Source organism: Poecilia formosa, unplaced genomic scaffold (genome assembly GCF_000485575.1).
Source record: "Poecilia formosa unplaced genomic scaffold, Poecilia_formosa-5.1.2 Scaffold111, whole genome shotgun sequence".
Lineage (NCBI taxonomy): Eukaryota > Metazoa > Chordata > Actinopteri > Cyprinodontiformes > Poeciliidae > Poecilia > Poecilia formosa.
The window spans coordinates 1,414,595-1,434,064 of record NW_006800050.1 but is presented as its reverse complement, the minus strand read 5'-3'; the positions used below and the strand labels follow the sequence as shown (position 1 = coordinate 1,434,064).

General features: G+C 42.3%; 1 long non-coding RNA gene across 2 annotated transcripts in view; it reads right to left on the bottom strand.

Moving 5' to 3' along the window:
• Positions 1 to 208: 208 nt before the first annotated feature.
• Positions 209 to 19,470, bottom strand: part of LOC103143413 (uncharacterized) — a 97,429-nt gene continuing 78,167 nt past the window's right edge. The window contains exons 4-6 of one of the 2 annotated variants that reach the window (XR_001663040.1): positions 10,065 to 10,253; positions 9,628 to 9,734; positions 209 to 3,185 (exon numbers count right to left, since the gene is read on the bottom strand). This is a non-coding gene — a long non-coding RNA (uncharacterized LOC103143413). Of the gene's footprint in view, positions 3,186 to 9,134; positions 9,735 to 10,064; positions 10,254 to 19,470 lie in introns of those variants that run through there. The other variant, XR_001663039.1, reaches the window with a different exon arrangement.

The window sequence follows — 19,470 nt, the reverse complement described above, 5'->3', positions numbered from 1 at the left end:
ACGTTCAGTTCGGATGAATGCGACCTGGACGTTAGGTCGCATTTGAATCGGATACATATCGGATATGGGTCAGATTCGAAAAAGAATCCGACCTGTGCTGTTCACACTGCCATGAAAAGATCGGATACAGGTCACATTATGTCAAAAAAAATCGGAATTGAGTCACTTCAGGCTGCAGTGTGAACGCACCCCTAGTTGCTGGAAAATCTGACTCATAGTAAAACCTCATCAATGCACACTTTAAATGACCAGCCCTAGAGTAAAAAAAAAATATCCCCCCGCCCCCCATCACATGCCTCCTGAACAACCAGTGTCTTTCCCATTTTGAAGAGTGGCTAAAAGTAATGATCCTCTGTGTCACATGGTTTTAATTCTACTTCAGAAACAGGAAGTGCTGGAGATGGCTCTAAACTTAAAGAATCATGAGAGAAATACCTCAGTATGAAATCATTCTCCTGCAAAAAAACAACGCATTTACCTAAAGGCCTTTCACATTACGAGGAGGGCTCATCACTGTGGCGAATGGAGCCTGTTCTTGAAAACAAGCTCATTTTTAAGGTCCCCCTCAAACAACAAGTGGTTCCTTTAAAAAAATGAAAAATTAAAAAGGCTTCAAGTTAAGGCCATTTAAAGAGGATGAGCTTAGAGCAGCGGCATGGGAGAGGGAACAACAGAGTGTGTGGACTAATTAACTCAAAGTGTTGTAAGACATGCTCCTTCCTCACCCGTGTTGTCACTCAGGGTGTGAGTGGCACTAATGAGAGAATTATCTAGACTCAGAAGCTGGTAACGCATTCAAATGAACGCTGGCTGACCTGACCTGTAAGATTGGCTTTTTAATCTTACCACTTAATACCAATCAGACCTGATTTCTCATGTGCCCACACTGGGAGAACCCCTTGCTCCAAGCGTCACTATCCACTTGCTTCCCCGCCCCACTGTTGATCTTAGGTGGTGTTAATTGTCTCGGATTACTTCAGGGCTTCTGTTGATACTGTGCAGAGAATCTCAGGTGTGCAGGACGGGGCTTCTGAAGTCTGCGAATGCTTCTATGTGTGGTTCAAAGTCCCTTATCGTGAAAACTCAGCTGAGGATTAAGAAGGTTAATAAGGTCAACGGGTCTGCAACAAAAGTCCGCGACGTACAATAGTGCTTTGGAATTGTTAAATTAGCATAATCATCATCCGCTGGTGTTCAAACACAAGACCGACCTGCTGCGCTCAGTCAGAGCCATACAAACACTCCGCAGGGGTGGGGGGAGCGGGTTGGGGGGAAATTTGATAATTACCTGCTGGTATCACTGATTTAAGCATTCATACTCGACCAAATAAGCCTGCGTTTCTAATTGGATCAAGGTATTTTCAGTTTTGTTGTGATGATGTTTCTCAGCCAGACAGCACTGCACTAGTGGGAGACATTAGCAGTAAAGCCTTTTCGAGTCTAAGGGCTGCACCTATTTTCTTGTGTTTTGCCAAGTGCTTGAGGTAACAAATAGCAGATCAGCTCCAGTTCAAGGGAACTTATGAAATAATTTGTGCATTTTGGTGCCTTTTGGGAAGACTTTCATTGTTGTAAATCCTCTGGTGTGCTTAGAATGCATAACAGTATCCTGAGAGCAACATTTGCTGTATAAACTCACAAATGAAGCGTCCGAGGGTCAGTACCTCCAGGTCTGCAGCCATCCACCACCTGTTCTCAAGATTAAAGGATGTGTTTAGACTTGGCTTTTTCAAACAGCTCAAAGCTATTCCGGATTTGCTTGGATGAGGCACATTGCAAACGTACAACTAGGTTATTTTCTAATTAGATGGTGCGTTTGTGATACATTTTACCTATTCAAGTATGAATTAAATACTATATTTTGGAGCTGTGGCGACAATAGGAAGTAATACCTGGTGGACGAACGCAAAGCCAAGAAGTGCAAATCAGACAATGCATGGTTTTCAACATTTGTGACAGTACGAAACCTGCAAATGGTTGCATGTATTTGTATTCATCTTTAAAGTCTTGCCACACATTCTCTATTGGATGCAGGTCTGGAATTTGACACACGTGAATGTGATTTAATCTAAACCATTCCGTCGTAGCTCTGGCTGCATTATTTGGGGTTTTTGTCTTGCTTGAAGGTAAACATCCGCAACAGTTTTGTGTATATTTGCTGCCTCTAGTAGGTTTTCTTCCAGGTTTGCCCCGTATTTAGCTCCATCAATATTCCCATCAACTCTTGACTTTATCCTCATCCCTGCTGGGGAAAAGCAGCCCACCTCAGAGAGGAGATGGTGTGTTTAGGGTGATGTATCACGGTAGTTTTCTTCCACTCGCAGGGTTTTAAACGTTTGCCCAAAACATACGCACTAGTTTCCTCTACCGAGAGCACTTTCCTCCTTTATAATTGTTGGCCGCGTCCTCCTCATGACCTTTGACAAACTTTAAACTGAATAGTTTTGGGGGAGCAAGCACGGCATATTCGCTTTGTGCCAATTGCTTGCACTGGATTGTGTTTAGATATCCGAGGACAAAAGCATGCCACATTTTTTAAGAGTCTAATGTGTAGATGATTTTGAAAGCCATAAAGTCTTATTTTCATTCTGCTTTGCGGCGGTCTGTTGCACATAAACCCAACACAATACGCTCCGGTTCATGGCTGTAAGGCAACAAAGAGTGAAAAAGCTGAAGGGGTGCACATATTATAGTTCTTGTGTGTGTTTTCAATGTCAAAACATTACAGGTGAAAGGTTTTGCTGCTCGTGTAGAGGCAGGTATACAGCATTCAGCTACATGTTGCCAGGGCAGGTGCGCTGCACGAACCATCTTTACCTCAGTTGTTTACAGCTACCTGGACAGCAAACAACGAAGAGCTGCCAGAACGTTGCATCATCTGTGCGTGTTTTGGAGTTGCAGCTTCTCTCTAAGCACAAGGCCCATTGTCATGCAGGCATTCAGGTAACGGATCCAGTCGTCACTCAAACGCCTGACGGCTGCTCCTATCTGGCCCGACGGTGACTGATGACCAGAGTGGAGAACGGAGGGGCGTGTGCGCTAAAAGCAGACGAGTGTGTTACACCAAAGAGGAGGAGAGGGAAGAAAGATACTACCCTGACTGTGGGCTTGGTTAGCCGTGTTCACTGACCATGGCTGTGAGCCACACTGGAGTCACTGAGCATCACAAGGACAGCAGTCTTGACCTGATAGATCAATTGTTACATGAACAGCATTACAATAATACCAGAATAGAAATACCGCATGTCTTATTTCCATGAGACCTAAAACAGTGGCTTAGCAACTTTTCCACCAAGATATGGAAGAACCGAAATAAAGCATATCCCTGGTGTTCACCAGTCACCTGCAAATAGCTAAAATCTGTGAACACCTGGGAAACCCTCTAAAAGTCCTTGTAACAGCCTAATTTAATAGTTCAAACATCAAATAAACCTTAATATGTATTGGCATGCAGAGTGGAAACCGTCTTGGCACAATCACAAAAGCCAACATCTTTAGTTTTCCTTATCTTGGCCGTTGAGGTACAGTCAGTCAGCACCTGGGGGGAAACAAAAATGGCGTTCTCGGATTGGCTGCTTTATCAATATCATGTCAAGGAATATTGTCCCGGATATTTCAGCTTCACAAGCTCCATTTTATTTGAATATTTTAGAAATGGCTTTCCGAAAACAATCAGCAAATGGGCAGATTTTCTGTGAATAATTTGGAGTCATGCTCCAAAGGAAAATATACAAATACTGAACTGCAAATAGGCCGTGTAAAAGTACTGCTAAGTGTATTAACAATTCACCACTGCTATATAAAATCAATACTTGATGATCATAAGTCTGTCCTGTACTGGGTTGTCTTATGAAAAAGCTCACCAAAAGAAATTAGATTCTTTTTAAAAAGCACCCAACTGGTGAAATGGGAACAATGGTAAGAAGTGTATATTTAATTATGGGAGGGGTCCAAATTTTTAATTTGGAAATGCCTCTGTAAAGTTGTGATGCGTGTTCTGTGTTTTTAAGAATCCGGCAAAATAGAATATATATGTAACATTTGAACTGTGTGGATCTGTCTGCTTTTTTTTGTTGTTGTTTTTTTGAGTCTGGTGTTCAGGAAAATCAATGCCAGACCGTCGAAGCCGTTGTGCACTCCACATACGAACTGAATAGAAGGGGAGGAGACTGGGACCAGTAGTGTGCACAAAATGGATGCGATGCAAATGGAACCAAAGGACATAAGAATCAATTTAGCTTATTGAAACAAATGAGAACAGCTCAGCCCTGCCATGACTCCAGTTCCAGTTCCCCCCCCCCTCGCCTTCTCTCCCTCTCTCCTCCTCCTCCCTTCTCTATTTTTTGGCCTCCCCATTGTTATTGTAATTAACCTACTCTCCCCAAACCCCCTGACCCTCCCTCTCCTCTCACAGCCGATCTCTTTTGCAACCCTGTCCCTGCCTAGGTTCCCTTTTACTCTAATGAAAAAGTCTGCGAGGTTCCCAGGTAAAAATGTTTGTGCTGAAATAGTGATTCATGGGCCTGGGTGACATGCTAAAAGGCATGGGATATCAGCCCACGACACATTTAGGGAAGGGTATTCCACAAACGACTGCCAAAACCCCCATGGTCCATACACACACCCCATGAAGCCGTAATGACTTACTGTCAATTCCCCCTGAAAGTACGCTCCACTGTTTATAAACTCCTCTCGCCCTTCTTTCATAGAATCCCAATAACCAAAATGGACTTCTGTCTCAATGACCTTAGAGATAAGTGATTACAGCAATGCCCATTTCCTATAGTGATGTGTGACATCCTATTGAGAATGCCGCTCTTTTCTTTAAGCGAAGGCCACATGGATGCCGGGGATCCTAGTCCCCAATGTGGAATGGGCATTATGCAGGGATCCAGGGGGATGGATCAATAGCTATAGAGAGCGACGGGGTCACGATGGAATCAATGTGCTGGACAAACGACCTCCAGCTGCCTCCCGCACCTTCCGAGCCACTTGACACCCGAGGCGATCTTTACCGGAACGTCCTCTGCTGAAATGCCATGGAGCCATGGGCGACTGAGCAGTCACTCATGCAGAGCTCTCGAATCAAGCGGCGTATGCAAACTCGGTCTGCTTGTCATCCAAAGTGAAAGGCCTTGGCTTACTGTTGCTACATAAACAAAACTCATGCACCTGAGAATGTCAATTACCCATCCCCTGCACCTCTGAAGGGGCCTTTGCTCGATGGCCAAATTGGGATTAATATGGGGTGGGTGGGGGCCAGCGCAGAGGTGACTCTCTGTCATTACAGCTCAGAGAGTGAAAGCCAAACGTGGCACACAGAATAAGAACAGTGGGCCGGCTTGATTGTTCCCCTATTGCCCCTCACGCCGCTTTGCATAAGCAGCAAAAGGCGCTGATGAAAACAAGTGGCGGTTTTAGGTCGGGAGCAGACATCCAGAAAATGAGCTCACTCCCCCATCCACCTTTCTCTTCTTACCCTTCCGCTGGGCCGCATAATTCAGAAGAGCTATCTTGTGGAAATGTCATCGTGTGGTGGTGATGGAGCAAGCAGTGTGACAGAATACCGTAGCGTCTCCGGGGACGGGACCCTCGCTGTGCTCGGCACGCCCGACTTGGTCTGACCTTGCAGGTGCTGATGTATGCAACCACATTGGTTTCAACAAATGGACAAACGGTCGTGTCGTCTTTCTGTGAAGGTTTTTAGCTTACCACTGGTGCATCTTTTTTTTTTCTGCCCCCCCTCTCTCTTTTGGGTTCATGGAAAGGTGCTGCATATTTCAACGTGAGGCTTTATACAGTGGGTTATAAAAGCATTCAAACTTTTCGGTATATTTATTTACATATGGAAATCCGAATAGAGAGGTACTTTGTGCAGGTCTGACTTTGTGTAATACGGATGAATCTAGCTGTTCTGTCTGCATGTGTGATAGTGAACATTGAGTGAACAAGCATCGTCACGAAGACCAAGAAAAACATGAATTAGGGATAATGCTGTGGAGACGCTAAAAGAAGGTTCCAGTTATCAAACCTGCTTTACAATCTAATTTTGAAGGAGATAAACATCATCCCATCTGGCCCAAATCTTAATCCAATTGAGAATCTTTAACAAGACATAACATTTGTTGTTCACAGATTATCTCCATGCAATCCAATTGACAATGGTTAAAAATCGCTGTCTCTAGATGCCTAAAGTTGGTATCGATCAATGCCGCATGATAACTGTCAAAATTTTACATTTTGATGTATATTTTTCTTTACTTTACATTTATGCATCCTATTGTGTTGGTCTATAACCTAATATCTCAATCACTACATTTAACTTTGTGGTTGTCACGTGAGAAAATATGAAAAAGTTCAAGGGGCATGAATATTTTTGCAAGCCACTCTATGCTTAAGGATATAGACGTCTTCCCGTTCTTTTTTCGAATAGGTCAGGGCCCCGCTGTGCTTTCTCCTTTACGCATTCACTCCCCATTCTGCATTCATCTCGCCTGCTGACACATCTGACAACACGGTGCTGTATTATCGTCCACCAACCCCCAGCTCTAAACCGTCCTCAGTGTTTGAGGGCCGAGCCCGACTCCTCCGCCCCTTTCTCTGTCTCCTTTGGAAAACTGATTATAAATGGTCAATTTGAAAATAGACTGGAAAGTCCCCAAGGCTGCTTGCCTTGTCAAATTGAAAAGGGACAAGGACAAGTCAGTCGACTTTCTCTCCGTCCGTACCTATGATATTTTTTGAGGCAGCGGGACGAGAGGGAACACATAACAAATTCCTCCCATGCTGCGCGAGCGAGGCGACGGGGAAAGGATGACGAGGGAGGGAGGGTGGGGCTGCAGCAAGCGAAGGATCTTTAACATCTAGCCCTCAGCATTTATATCACAAGTTTCCACAAAGGGTCTATGGATCACTCCAGTGGGCTGGTGTTGGCAGTATCAGGAAAAGCCATAGGCTGTCAGGGAGTATGTGCTTTTCATATTTCACTGTAGACAGCTTTCCTGTCTGCCAGCCTCACTCACAGCAGCCTTTGAGGATAATATCTCCAAATCTCTCCTTGCCATGCTGAGAGGCTATTTTTAAGTAGATATTTATTTCGTTCATTCAATTTTTCTTTTTTTTTTCTTCCTCCTCGTCCCTTCCGTCCTACAGGTATTTCTTTGTGCTTCTGACTAGTGGGACCATCGAAACGCAGCAGAAAAGCTCGGCTTGGAAGGAATTTCCATCAGTGTTTTACAATTCTTTCTTCCATTTCAAGGAATTTGAATCATTCCCTCTCATCTTTCCAGGGATTTCTGCACATTTATTTAATAAAGGAAAGGCAAGGAGGAAAACTTAAGAATTTGAGAGTGAGAGGAAAGAATCAAGGAAGCATGTGGTGGAGGAAGGAAGGAATAAATGGAGGATGGAAACCAGGAAGGAAAAAATAAGGAATGAGGGAAGGAATAAAGGATGGAAGAGGTGTTAAAGGAAGAAGCAAGTAAGGAAGAAAGGTAGGAAGAAAAATATGAAGGATGAATAGTAAAACAAGAGCAAGGAAGGAAGCAATGAAGGAAGGAGCAAATTGAGGAGCTAAGGAGTGAAAAATTAAGGATCGTCTAAAAGGGAAAATGAGCAGATAGGAGGAAGGAAAGAAAGAAGCAGACAAAGACAAAGGGCAGGAGCAAAGGATGGAAGAAAAGACAGAAAAAGAAGCGAGCAAAGAAGGGCGGAAAGAGAACGAAGGAAGAAGGGAAGAAACGAAGGTTTAAAAAAGGTAATATTGGAGGATCAAAAGATGGAAAGGTAGAGGAAAAGGAAGGAAAGACATGAAGAAGGAAAGGAGCGACAAAGGATGGAGGATGGAAAATAAAAAAGATGGATGATTGGAGGGAAGGGAAGGCAAGAAGAAAAATGAAGGCTAGAAGGATACATATATATAGATATATATAATGAACCCTGCTTTCTCATCTGTTTCAAACTTGCTAAAATTATTCCTCAACATTGACTTCGCACTTTGAAATCATTGGGTTTTACAAATTGTTCCATTATACTCAGCTCTCAATTTCATCTGCAGAGTGCATAAACACCCACTTTAATGAGTCTTACAGGGACTTTTTATGGCAACAGTAAAGTCCCATTCTGATTAATCACACTGGGGAGGTGGAAAGCACTCTTTGATAAAACCAAAAGATGTCCACAGCAGCATGATTCATCGCAGCAGACCTCGCAATCAGATGAAACGTGGGGCTTTCTTTTCCCCTCTTTCTCGCCAACATGTATCCCCTCTCTCCTCAGAATACATTAGAGGAGTGTGAGCGACGGAATCATCAGATAGAGGGATGTGAATTGAAGTGGTCATGAACCCAGTGTCAAATTCAAATAGCTGAATGGCGACAGATAAAAAACAAAAACAAACAAAAAAAAAAAACAAGGAACGTGCGGAGCTTGCAGAAGGAGGTAATTAGGATGCAGGGACTACTGCTGAGAATTTTCTTACTAATAGCGTCAGCTGATATAAAGTTAAAATCCAGTGCGACTCAAATAGGAAATGCAGCATTCCCTGCATGTTGACTGCATGATAGCCCCTGAGTTCAAATCCTACATATGCATGCTGAGCGTGTGCTTTAACTAGGGATAAGTAAAGTTTTTTGAACTGACGTGTAGGACGCAAATGCAAGAAAACCTTGCGTTTACGTCCTGCACTGAAGGTAAGTGAATCAGCCAGCGATAACATGTGCAATCCCAGAGCAGTGTAGATGCAAAGGGACTATCACTGCAGCTGGATGGGACTGCTGCATGAGGACTGGGCTGCCTCTTTAGTGCTTTGGGATGGGGGAGAAGCCCACAGCAGCACACACTCATTGATAGAGTAAGAACAAAATGTGCTTTTGTGTTAGAGTCTTCAAGAACACATGAAAAAAAGATTCTAAATTTGTTGCTGCTGTTGCGTTGCGGAGAGGGGAGGGTGTGAGCAGTGCCTTCACAAGCATTATTGACAGCGCTAAGACCCTCCTCCTGGCTCTGATTGCTGGTTTCTGACCTGAAGCAATGCATTTCTGCATATGGCAGTAGAACCGCAGGGAGGAGACAGAGAAGCTTGATTTTTTTTTCACAGCTTATCCGTCTTCCTTCATATTATAGTGACAGCTTTAACAAATATGTACAAAAAAAACATATTTTTTTATAAATGCTAGCTACTGCAGCTTTGAAGATGTGCCAGTTTGCCTTTCAGTGCCTATTTCTTCACCATTTGCCATTGCAGACAAGTTAAAAACAATGTTCCACGACCTCATGCTTTTGTATACCTTTCACATACATTCCGTGGCGATTGTCTCCTGCACAGTAAGCACATTTGAAGTTGTTTTTATACGTTCTTTATCTTATTTTGTCCTTTTAACCGTGGCTAATAGCAAGTTTTCCTATCTTCCTCTGTTCGAGGGCTAAGCCGGGTCTTAGAGCTGGCCCTCCGTTTTGCAGGAAGACAGAAAGTGCTGGAGTAAGCAGGGGAAGGATTCCTCAGCTCCTACTTCAGGTAGTTCCCTCCCTCGCTTTAGCTGAGATATCTATCCCAGGCCCTTATTATCAGCAAACAAGCACTTTTTGATGATGATAAGTAATAGCCGCATCCCTATGTGTAGGACTCACTTCTCCGGGGAATAGGGAGAGCGCGCCGGTCATTTTTCTTGCCTGTTCTGTCGTCCGGCGATTCCGGGGATAATAGAGGCTGTTCGAAGCGGGGCAATTCCGTGTTTCTGCAGCACAATTCGAAACAGGAGATAGATTAAGACTCTTGGTTATTTATTTATTTATTTTTTTGTATAGTTACTTGATTTAATATTTCACTGGCTGACCTTTACAAACAAAAATATAGCAGGTGAGCACTTAAATATTATTAAACACCATTATGATTCAAAAAAAGCCAACAACAAACCACTGTTTTACGGCAAGAGCGGAACAAAAACGAAACAGAACAAAGCACGACTCAAGGGTTGGCGCGTTGTAGGAGTGTCGCAGTATAGTGGCTGCACAGCTGCGTGATATAGCACCTGCAAAGGAAGGGGGACGATAAGCTACGGACAAACCTGAAGATTTCCCAAGACCGAACGGACAGAAATAAACACCATTTCCACAACGTCCGATATCCCAGACGCGCTGGAGACAGCGGCCTGTCAGAACGCACAGAGCAATTTGAATGCACAGCAGGAGAGGCGTCCGTCTTTTCAATTCCACGGGCATCTTGTTTATTTCGCACTGTAGCTGCGTCTCGCTGCCTGCCACACAAACATAATTCAGTTAATTTATGAAGGAGTTTTATATCAGTCTTGCTGAGGAGAGGAATAAGGGAAAAGATTGCAGACATATGGAGAACGAAATTAGGAAAGGAAAGGGAAAAATCAAAGACTAAATGATGAAAGAGAATGTAACAATAAAAAAAAGAGAGAGAGAGAAGAAGACGAGTACTCAAATATGCAGCAATTCCTACAAGTTAAAAGATTACCGTTTCGTCTTCTTAGCATGTGAATCTCATTGATCGAATGTTCCCTTCTCTGTTTGCCTGCGATCGGTGCTGCTGTTCTTGGTGAGGACTGCCACTCAGCTGAGGTAGTCTTATCTTTCTCATTTGAGCTCAGAAAAACATAAGACTTTCACTAGATAAGGTATCAATACGACTGATTATGTATGACATGTATAATAAAATCAATGATTTCCAAACCTTTTGTAAAAAAAAAAAAATAAAAAAATAAAAATCATGTTTGGATTCAATTTCAAGATTCAGTTTTATTCGATTCAAGACTGCCAGATCTTAAATTGGTCATGTTTGTCCCCACTGCCTAATTTTTGTTTCACATTTTGAATTAAACTTGGTCAGAAAAGAAGTTCTTTCAAATCAATGTGATCCGATGATGATGCCACATCTACAATTACTCCAAATTCTTCACATTTTGGGTGTGAAGCTTGTTTTAGGTTTATAAGCTTCTCTTGTTTCCACAAAATAATGGCAGCCATAGTGTTCAAATATTTGAATTTCAGCTTCATCAGCCCTCTGGACTCTGGACATTTCTGTAAATATTAAAGCTGTGCCACGGAGCGCATTTGCAAACTGAATTTTGACTTCTCATGTTGCTTTTAGAGTAACATATTCTTCCTCTCAGAGAGGCTTTTCAGGACAGGACTGGATCCACAGTGGTCAATGACACTCTTACCAATCTCACTCAACATTATCACGTTTGCTGTTGTTCTATGCACACATTTTTCACCTACACATGTCCATACCTGGACATTGTCGTCCTTTTTTATATCTGCATATATTTGTGTGCATATGTAAACCTCACATTTTTAAACATCTGGAAATTGTTCCCGACGATGAACCAAACTTATGGAAATCTACAATTCTCTACGTGTAATCTGGAGAACATTATTGGTTTTTCACGTTCCCCATCAATCCACACCAGCAGGTAGGGTTAAGTAGGTAGCACATTTTGAGTTGCATTGAAATATATCTCAACTGTTGTGTCAAATAACTTCGACATATTGAATTCGCCAATCAGAAGTTTACAAAGCCATGACATCATCTGCTATTTCCAAATTGACGGTCATCATATTTAACGTTTTGTTGTTAAATTGGATTTTGATAATTTCCAACATTTACTAAAGTGCAATTATTTTTAATAATCCTGACGAAAACACAGGAAAAGTTTAGTCAGATTTTTACACCTTTATACTGGTTTTGTCTGTATTCTCCATGTTTAACACTTCATAGGGAAATCTCAAGAGTTGTAAAAGGATTTTTTAAAAAATATATATATACATAAATCTATACATGTGGTCACAAGAAAAGAGAAAGCATTTTTCCATCTTGGTGTCTGTCACACAGTGATTCCCTGAGCAACCACCGAGCAGTCTGACCTTTGACTCTGTCTTTTAGCACATTGATCCAGCGGTCACTTTAAACAGAGTTGCGTTCGCGTCTGTCGCTTGCTTTCTCTTAGTTCACCTGACTGAACTCGGTGAGTCTACCCAGGGGCTTTGGCCCTGTGGCCTTCGACATGCGATTGCCCCCATTTACACGGCTCAGATCACATTCGTGTCAGCAATAGAGCTCGTTTTTAATGTCCTAAATGATTTGTATTCAGAAAGAGACATTTTTTATTTTTTTTTGAAGCACCAGATGCACTGGTCATGTGTTCTAATTTTAGGTGGTGTTAATTGCTGCCTGTTGAAGTGTCCTCACTGCCACCTTTGACAAAAGGACCATTCATAGGCAGGGCAGCCAGGGGAGCTGGCAGGAAGCCCACTTCGCCAGTTGCTCCCGACACCTCTGAGGCAGCTCCATGCTGGCACTAGATGAGCTTTCCTCTAGAGCTTCCTTACCAATAAGCACACATATAAGTACTTGCAATACAGGCAGAAATCTGAAATGTTTGATTTTTTCTTTTCTTTTACTTGATGCATGCTGTAATTTGGAGATAAAGCGATAGAGCAGTTTCCAGCATGTGAAAAACCAAAAATAGCTCAAGATCCAGTGCGAACATAAAACAGTGTGGCTGTCTTGATAAAAGCGAGGGAGTTTTTTTTTTTTTTTTTTTTTTTTTAAGTGTATAGCCCTGGTGTTTACCTCCAAGGCAGACCTCGTAAACACGCTCCCCGCAAAAGCAATAGAGGCGAAACACGGACGGCACACGGAGCAATTTAGCATTGTAACGTCGTGTCACCGGGCTCACATTTCAACCATTCTTTATTCTCTGCCGCACTTCCAGCGGGGTGTAAATTGTGCCGCGATGTAATTAATCCATGTCAGTTCTGAAAAGTAAGAAGACTGGCGGAGAGGAGGTTAGGGGGGGACACGGGAAATGAGCGGAAGTATGGGGTGCCTTTGATGACAGCCGCTCTCGCTCCATGTTAGTCCGTGTATATATTGTTTCGTGTTCATAAAGAAAACCTGGGGCCCCCCAAGGAACTGGAGCACTTTCATGTTTCTAAATTCTGCCATGGCTCCATTTGTCCCATTGCTCTCCTGCTTCGATACAAGATTGTTGTAAAAATAAAACATAGTAAAACACTAGAGTAACTAAGAAAGGACTGAACCAAAGCAAAAGAGAAACAGGCTGATCTAATCAGAATAAGAAAGGGAAACAAATCAGAACTGAGAACTGAAAACCACTCAAAACAACCCCATACCCTAAACATGGGTCCTAAAATCATCATTGACTGTGAAACTGTGAACCTGAGCAAGTACAGTCCTTCATTTCTTTAGCCTAGGAAATATGTCTCTCTGAATTAGGGCAAGGAATGATCCCTATGATATCTCATGGCTACCACACTTCTTCCTTCCACCCGACTTTCCATCAATACACTTTGATATAGCAATCTGACCAGCCGACTTAGCAATCATCCTTTGTGACTTTTACTGCATGTGGACAATATCAGTGACTGCTGGACAACTGTCAAATCATGTCTTTCCTATGATTGTGTCTGCAATTATGTTGCTATTAAATGTAATTTCTGCATTGATGATATTGTATTAAGTTTGTCTTTGAATCTGAACTTTGGGCTTCATTAGCTCTAAGCCAGATTCATAAGAACACATTTTTTGAACTGCATCACTCTCTGTGTATTGAATCTAAAATAAAAGTTTCAATAAAAAACAAACTGTTCAGACACCGGTTAAATACAGACTATTTAGCATTGGCAGTTTAACTTTAGCAATTTGCAACAAACACTGCAGCCCCCCCATCGCAATAAATCTCTGCATTCAGCATAAACACTCTATATGCATTTCAGCCAATACAAGCCCAAAGTACTGAAGGAATCTATGACATATTGTAAATAAGTAAAACCAGACAAGATCCTACACAAAACTTGAGCAGCGAGCGAGTGATAAATTACATTTTTAAAAGGACTTGTTTTCCTTCTTACTATGAAAATCTTCACGGGTTTTGCTTCATTATTGCTTGAGAGTCGAACATCCCTTTCTTAGTCTGATGGAGCAGAGAGACGAGCAGTGGAGAACTCAAAACCAGAGAGGAGAAACAACATAAAAAAACAACAAAAAAAGAACCTTTTTTAAATGTTCTATTTACATTTTTAGCAGATCCTGCAATAAGTTGTGCTCTGGTCTCTCAAAGGATGAGGGGAGTTTTGGATTTCAGTTCCTGGTCCACTGCTCATTTAGGGCCTTATTAATCTAATTACGTGCCCAATTGTACATATTTAACATCGCCCCAGTCCTCTCCCAACTCTACCCTTAGAAACCCAGCTGGCTGTACATTAGTCAGGAAACTTGCTGAAGCTTGCAGATAGTAAAAGAAAAGCTAAATGGCTGCAATTCATCACACAATTTCGCCAATTATATTGCTGGAGTTTGGACCGGCGCAGATCACAGACCTCTCCGTCTGGGATTCCTGGCAACTGATCCCGCGCGCGCGCGATTCCGAGACGCCGAGGCTCATTTATCTACCTTCAGGATAGCCTCGGTCGACATTAAGGCTCTCGCAGTCTTCCCTCTCCCCCATCATCCGCTTCACCCGTTTGGTGACACTAGCGGTTTACACATAGGTTATTAATGGTCTATAAATATTCACAGATTGTTTATTGGGACTTTCTGGCAGGCATTAGCGAAAGGATTTTGTGTTGGACAAAAAGCCAGGCGGGTACTTTTTTTTTTATTTCTTGACGTGACAGCGCAATGGTGTGGCTAACCTTGGGGATCCGAGCCTGATGGGGAGTTGGACCTTGGTTTTGAGGCAGCGCTTTTATTCTCTGCCCGTTTCATGACTGGTGAGGTGTTGAATGATGAGCCGCACGCTTCAGACCTCTTACTCTTATCATCCCAAAATACAAGGTTAGTCAGGGAGGGAAGCCGCCGCCTCCTCCTCCACCACACCGATGCCCTCAAGTGCTCCGATATCTTCCAGGAAAACAAATCTATCAAAACTCGCACAAAGATACGTTTCTAAAATTATGCATAAGAAGAAGAAGAAAATAAAGGTACATTATGAAAAATGAGCCTGGTGTGTGTAATTTTCCTCTCTCTTTATCTGAACAGGTACCAGATCTGCACAAATCCAAATGCAATCGGACAGCTTCCCGGAACACGCGCAGCATTACATACACCTTGCTCTCCGTGGATTAAATTGGCATTGACAAAGTGTCATCGTTGCTCCCTTTTTGTTGGGATACGATTTGGATTGGATTTGCGAAGACATTTTTGACACGATGAAATGGAAAGGGGGCGAGAGAGAGAAAGCGAGAACGAGCGCAGAGGAGAGAAAAGGTGAGAACAGGAAGACAAAGAGTCCAACAGAAACCCGGTGAATGAAAAGGAGGAGTGGGGGGGAGGAGAGAAAAAAGTAACCAGAAAAGGAAAGCTGAGCCATCTGGAGACAGAGACAGAAGACAAGAAAGGGTTGAAGAAGAAGAAGAAGAAAAAAAGGAGAACATCTGAGTGTTTCACAGGTTCATTTTGATGCATGGATACAGACAGGAGAATAGATTGGTAGCCTTGGGTGGATAAGGACAGAACCATTCCCCAGAGAGATGGATTAGACGAAGGAGTGGAAATAAATGATCACAGATTTTAATGGCCTTTTGGCTTGCCTCCCTTCTCTTCCCATTTTCATGTGGGGGGGAGAGGGGGGGCAGTGATGACATTTCCACATGCCAGCTGTCTGAATGTTGGAGTTTAACTCTGAAAACAATCTTCCAAGTTACGAATGCATGACGCTTGAACGGAAACGGGCTCCTGAACTAAGGACACCTTGCTCTGTCGTGTAGGAGCATTCACTGGCACATCCGCATAAACCAAGAAGTTCAGAGTCAAAAACCTACTTTATCCTAAACCTCAACTTGGCAAAACAGTGGAAAAGCTTGAAGAATGATTTAAAGGTATATGCAATTTGAGGTGTAATATGACTAAAATGCTATAATATCTTTTCAAAGCGAAGGCTGTCCAGTTACGGTCAGTATATTGCTTCTTTAGAGGAAGGTACTGTAAGTATAAGCCTTGTTCGGAGCCCTGGAAATTAACTTGAGTGCTTTCACCCACCGTAGACTATTGTTGTTAGTTTGCTTCAAACCACTACTTGTCTTAAACCAGGGAAGGTGACGTAGGTATTTCCTTTATGTCGACTGACGCATATTGTGCAAACACCAAGAGTTACATTGGAGACACTTTTCTACTAGAAAGTTAAAGTTGTGTGCATATCAACTGTAAATTCATAAGTACAATGTCCAAATCTGCACCTAATTTAGCATCTGCTTAACAACAAACAAAGAAATTAACTTTTAATATATTTTTTCAATTAATTCAGACAGTACAGAGTAAACAAGGCGGCTGGTACTTTTCTCAAAAACCTTCTTGCGTTTGTCTGTTGGTCATGGTAGTTTTACTTAAAATTCTAATTCATCTCCTGAGAAACATCCTTTTCACAAAATACAAAAACTACTAACACCTAAATATTATTTCAAAATTGCGTAAAAACACATAAAAAACCTTGCAAATCTGTGTCCATCAACTGCAATACTATTGTTGAGGTATATTTTACGGATCAATGCTCATGCTTTTTGCAGATTTGTTGATTCAATTTACATTTTGGATACCAAAATATAAATTCCAATGTACGTACGGAATTTCTTTTAGACTTGAATTTACTGGAAGACAAACATTTTTTTTTTATTGGAATTTTAAATTTGTAGCAACTGCAAACTGTCAGCATGTATACATTTGTTTTATGTGGTTCTATGCAATATAATAAGACCATAATTATCTAATAAACAAGTTTGATTCTTCAGTTAAGGCGATTGATAACCAGTATCCACGTCTCATTTTGAAGCAGGAAAGATATAGTTCTGATGAAAAGTTAAGACTTTTCATCAGGCCTGCTAACAACATTTAGTTAAAAAACCATCATCACATCGTACCACATATACATATGAGTGTGTGTGTGCGTTTAAAAATATAAGGGAACCAGCAGTAGCTCGACTTAGCTGAGTAATACTCTTGGCCATTAGTTTTTTTTTTTTTTATGGAAATGTAGCCTTGGGTTGTTGAATAAAAAATGGGCCCCAGTCCTAATTTCTGTTATGATAAGTTCCATACCTGATTGCCTCCATAAGAGGCAGATCTGTCTTCATAAGGCCTTTTGAGGCTCCTGACAACTATTTAGCTCTGCTAATCCATTTGTTTGATTTATTTCTTACAGTATGTGGCTAATGTCTTTTAAAATCCACCCGTCGCTGAGAGATGAAGAAGAAACCAATTGCAGACAGATAGCATCAACATTTTTGAATGTCTAATCACTCTTGCATATCTGCCTCTGCTCAGATTTCCTTTTAGTTAATAAATGAGATGATGAGCGCCACAGATACGGACGGCGTTTTGCGCCGGTCTCGACAAGATAGGGATTTTGAGGGCGAGATAAGCATCGTCTAAATAATGCAATGCTCTGCTTGAAACAAATTGGTAGCATGAGACGGATTGCTACTGCAACAGCTTCGGATCTGAGGGAGAGAAAGGAGGCGAGTGCAAGTCTTCTGCTCCGAATAATGTTTGCCGTCTTCTCTTTCTCACCTCTGACCTAGAGATGCCATGCAAGGGGGATCAGGGCAGCAGGCCAAACTAGGATCTGGGTGGATCCCAGGTGAGGATGGGTGTCCAAATCTGTGCGACCGGCAACATCTGTCACCATCGGGAGTGACCACAACCAGAGCACAGAGTGGCATACTTTAGGTATGGGTGGGTGTGGACGTGGTGGGGAGGGAGGGCGAAAAACAGAGATAAAGACTGATGGGTGAGGACCCCCTGCTCCTCCATCATCATTTCACAGGTCTGGGACTGTGAGACAGCAGCTGTTCACTCTGGGAATCGCCGCTCGTTTCGGGATGGATGGCAGAAGGTAAAAAGGAGAAAAGTGGGATGTTGCAAGAAAGTGGAAATGTAATCAGTTTTGGCCAGCAGAATGGTGCCACTTTAGGGAACCTTTGACAAAATCAGCAAACAAGTCCATACGCTGATTTTAAATAATAAACAACAGCGTTTTGAGAGGCACTCGAGATTAATGACGGATGGCGACGAACGGCTCTCCTCGGTTTTGTTGTGCTGAAACACACAAGTAATACCCGGCTTGGGCAAGAAAACGGCATCAAGAGTGGAATGAGAACAGATGAACGTACGATTCCAATTAAATGCACAAGTACTCGTCTTAGGTGCAAACAAAAACAGCAAAAACTGCAACCACACACCCACAGGTGCTGGGACAATCATGTCCTGATACACCTACACACAGATTAGGGCTACTGCTGGGGCTGAGGAAAATGGCTTTAGGGGCCCACGGCGGCGGTTGTAGCTTCCTGTCTCTGGCTTAGACACAGTCACGTCGATAACTAATCCTGACCTTTCCCCAGCCGCCAAATTGAAAAATAAGAATAAGGAAAAAAATAAAATAGATGACGGATTTTATCAAGATGGCTCCTGCCGTTTCCTGGGGGGTGCTAGAAGCGGTCCATCTATTGGATCAAGACGAGATGCCTGACGTGGGGGTAGAGAGATTTGGGAGAGGGGGTGGGGGGTGGGAGATGAACATGAAGTCTCTTTGCAAAGTCAGAAAGACAAATGCTGCTCGCTGCTTGTCCCAGAGGCAAAAATTGAGAGTGAAGAGCCATTCTTAATGTGAATATGCAGGGCCTTTAAAAAGGTATTTTCACTTCTTAGTGTTTTTTTTAGATTCTGCTATGACTCACGTGACAAATCAAAACAGTGGTAGTAGTATGCAAATGGGAAGTAGAATAATAAAAAATCCTTTTTGTTAGAAATCTGAAAAGCATGGCGAGTACAAGTACTCGCACCCCTTTCAAAGCTCTAAAAAAATCCATAGCAGCCAGCACTCTTCAGACATCCCATAATTAATGAATTATACCTGTAATCTCAGCATAATTTCAGCTGTTCTATGAAGATCACTAAAAAAGAAAAAAAAGAAGTGTTTGAGAAAACATGTGAAAAAACAGAATGAAAAAAAAAAGTGCCTGGTGCAACTGCAAATCTACCACGACACATCCATCCACCTAAACGGTCAGGTTTTAATCAGAGAAACAGGAATGTAAACGCCAAAGGAGCTACAGAGATCCACAACTAAGGCAGGAGATTCTCTTGACAGGACAACTACTAGTTCCACCCCAAGCAGACATGCTGTTTATGGCCGAGGGAAGTCAAACACAGGACAACCTGATTGAGACTGCAGAGACTTGAGACGTTTGACGGGGACATCATGCAGCCTACTGAGCCGAAGGTACGATGCAATGGAGCATATTTATGTGATTAAATGGTACAGTCCAAGTCAAGACCTAAATCCACAATGAGTGTCTATAGCAAGACTTGTGATGAACTCAGATACTCTCTATCTAGTCTTTAACTATTTTGAACAAAAGCTCAGGCAAAAAAAAAAAAAAAAAAAAAATTAAAAAAAGAAATTAAAATCTCTAGATGTGAAAATT